Raw genomic sequence first — 2,790 nt, forward strand, 5'->3', positions numbered from 1 at the left:
TTGAATTTCCAAGACATGATTACTTAACCTGTTTTTTACTAATAGGAGATGGGTCTGTTGTTACAGTTATAACTAATGGGGTTCAAAGCCAGACAACACACGCACCCCTGTTAGAAAAAGGTAGAAAGACTTTCCTTGGGGAAAATGGGAAGGTATTAATTCCTTGCATAATTTGGTTTACAAGTTCACTCTGACCATTGACACGTGATGATTTAGAAAACTCCCATTTCTTCTTGAATCTGAATTCGGGAAGGAAGATAAAAAGTAGTTCAATAATTCTAGGGTATACATTCCTTTTCACTTTTGACTATTTTGGGATTTCAATTTGTCACAGAATATATTTCCAGATTTATAACTATTTGATCCTGCTATACCAATTACTGCATCTTATTTTTCTTTGGCTAGAAAGATGGTTTTGAACCTTGAATCTTTAGTCTACTGTTGACCAACACCGATCTTATCAATTACTGTATTTTATTTCAAATCAGTATCGTTTTGAGGTGATGATAATTCTTTTCAGAAAAAAACTTATAAAAAATGAAAATTAGAATTTTCATTTTAATTATTACGTATTACAATAATTTTTTTATATCTATAGAACAAGGAAAGCAAATCTAAAGTTGCCTACCTCAAACCCTAGCCAATGGCGGAGGCACACACAAGGTTTAGGTGGGCTGTAGTCCAAGGAGATTTTTAGCTAATTCATTTTTTAATTGCTTATGCTAATGCATGTAGTCTATATAACTAACTCAATTTTAATAGAGGTTAATATTTAATGTAAACTTAGTGCATGATAGTTAATAAATAATACGTTTTATTCTAAAAATAAATCAAATTCTCTCTTTATTCCCCATCATCTTACAGTGGTGGAAAAAAATGTTACCCTTGCACTACAGCATAAGTTCAAGTTGATATTTTTTTTTAATTTGCTAATTCGGTTTATATTTCCGTTAATAAATTTGTCCTACGTAGCATAACAAACCAACTTTGCTAACCGATTACTTCCTCCCTTGGATCCCTGAAGATGCTCCCACTCATTTAATTTGTTGGGGTAGTATTCCCTGGCATAATGACTACGGGTGATGTCTTTCCCTTGAAAATCTTTGTGCACCCTTGTTATTGACTTTGCTTTGGTAAAGCTGTGATAATTATAATCTATGGATGGAAATTGAGGAGCAACTTTTGCAAAATATGTACCAAATCTTCAGGCCACCCAAGGAAAACGAGATAAAGTTGTAAACCCCTTATAGATTCCTTTCAATCTCTTTAGGAAGATAAAGATAATATCTTCACCTCCCAAGTTCCATTTCACTACAACAAAAATAAGCACCGCGCACAATAAATTATATGTGTCCTTTGAGGTAAAAAAGCGCCAACAATTATGCTCATAGATCAATAGCAACAGTGTAGCTACTATCTTTGTGTTTGCGCCCTCTATGGGTGTCACCATTGATTAGAGGGCACGATATGGCCATGTGTGCTCAAAGAGTTGAGCACAAATAAGGTTTTTCTTGTGCCCTGTTCTGACACCTGTGCCAGATGCCATTTCATATTCATGTTAGCACAATTTTTGTAATTGTGCCCTATCAATTAAATTAAAAATAAAAAAATAAAAAAAACAAATTTGAAATACCCTACAATCTAAAACAAACATTTGAAAACGTATATTCATCATTTCAAGCAGTCATCCTTCCAGTGGAGGCGCCTGTGCTCCACGCGCCATCCACAACAGTACCACATGCAGCGACAGTGCGACCTGCAGCCACGCCAGGGGTTTTAGAGTCCGTTTTGGTCCAAAACACCACCATTTTCAACAATTCAAAAGCTAAAACAAAGCTACAAAGGTAAGTATTCGAAATTTACCTTCTTTAAGGCCATTAGGTGGCTGGTGATAGCCTAAAATCATAGCCCTCGCTGGAAATCAGGGGAATTTGTCCCCTGAGTTGAAACTGCATCCAAACTTAACAAAATCAGGCATGCAATGCACGAAAACGTCTCTAAACAACTTAAAGAACCTAACTAAGGTGTTTTTGAGACTCACCTATACTGGATTCGACGAAAAATCTTACCGGGGACTCAAGCTGCGATAGAGCTTGTCATTTCGTCACGTCGGTTTCGATTTCCAGAAAGCAAAAGGTAAATAGGAGTCTGCAGTGAGGAGAGAAAGGTGACGCTGGTGGTTGCCTCACCAGAGATCGACAGCTCTGTTGCCGTCGTTGCTTATGTGCTTATCTGTGTCAAGGAAGAAGCCGAGAGGGAGAGACAAAAAAATTATGAAAGAGCGAGGGTGGAAGTGTAGTGTTTGGGTGGTGGCAAGGTTTGCCGGAGTGGCTAGTTAGATGGAGATGGATGCTGCAGTTTTCTATGCAATGAGCACAGAGATGGCGAGGGAGATGACAGAAAAGTGTGAAGAGGTAGAGAGAGAAAGTTAGTGAGAGAGATGATTGCGTGAAGGAGGGAGACGGAAGAGTGATGGAGTGCAAAGAGGAGTAGAAGCATGGGAAAGGGTGAAGACCCATGTGGGTGGGTCCCACGGGACATAAAAACCCATCAGAAAATTAATAAAATAATTATATACATAACCAGGAGGGAGATGGAAGACTGTTGGATTAATACTCAACAAATAATTATATATACATCCCTAGGTGGGAAGGGTGAAGACCCACGTGGGTGGGTCCCTGTTGCATCTGCCTGCCAGGATAGAAAACAATGAAGGAGCACAAAAATCCATCAGAAAATTAATAAAATAATAATTTAATACTCAATACACACACAAACACACATGGCTGG

General features: G+C 38.0%; 1 long non-coding RNA gene across 1 annotated transcript; it reads right to left on the reverse strand.

The window, feature by feature from the left end:
- Positions 1 to 1,228: 1,228 nt before the first annotated feature.
- LOC126606479 (uncharacterized) lies at positions 1,229 to 2,559 on the reverse strand. Its single transcript, XR_007617218.1, has 3 exons — positions 2,042 to 2,559; positions 1,864 to 1,949; positions 1,229 to 1,756 (listed from the first exon to the last, which is right to left on the reverse strand). It is a non-coding gene; the product is annotated as an uncharacterized LOC126606479 (long non-coding RNA).
- Positions 2,560 to 2,790: the final 231 nt, after the last annotated feature.

Source organism: Malus sylvestris, chromosome 16 (assembly GCF_916048215.2).
Source record: "Malus sylvestris chromosome 16, drMalSylv7.2, whole genome shotgun sequence".
Classification (NCBI taxonomy): Eukaryota; Viridiplantae; Streptophyta; class Magnoliopsida; order Rosales; family Rosaceae; genus Malus; species Malus sylvestris.